This window comes from Triticum aestivum, chromosome 4A (genome assembly GCF_018294505.1).
Source record: "Triticum aestivum cultivar Chinese Spring chromosome 4A, IWGSC CS RefSeq v2.1, whole genome shotgun sequence".
NCBI lineage: Eukaryota > Viridiplantae > Streptophyta > Magnoliopsida > Poales > Poaceae > Triticum > Triticum aestivum.
In genome coordinates, this window is record NC_057803.1 from 367,080,621 (window position 1) to 367,080,888 (window position 268).

Consider the following 268-nt stretch of genomic DNA (forward strand, 5'->3'; position numbering starts at 1 on the left):
CTAATCCCTAGGTTAGTAATTAGTTAGTCATAATTAATATTGTTACTTAACTGTGCCACCGACGTTTAGACCCCCCACTGGTCAGTTTGACTTGGTCCACCCCATTGACATACTGACATCAGCATGAGGTCATGCTAAAGCAGTAAAATCATTTTAGTGGATTTTGTTTAATTCTAAATAACCAAAAAAATCCAGAAAATGATTTAAACATCAAAAAATCATAGAAACTGAACCGTAACTCCAAATGAAGTAATTTATATATGAAAAA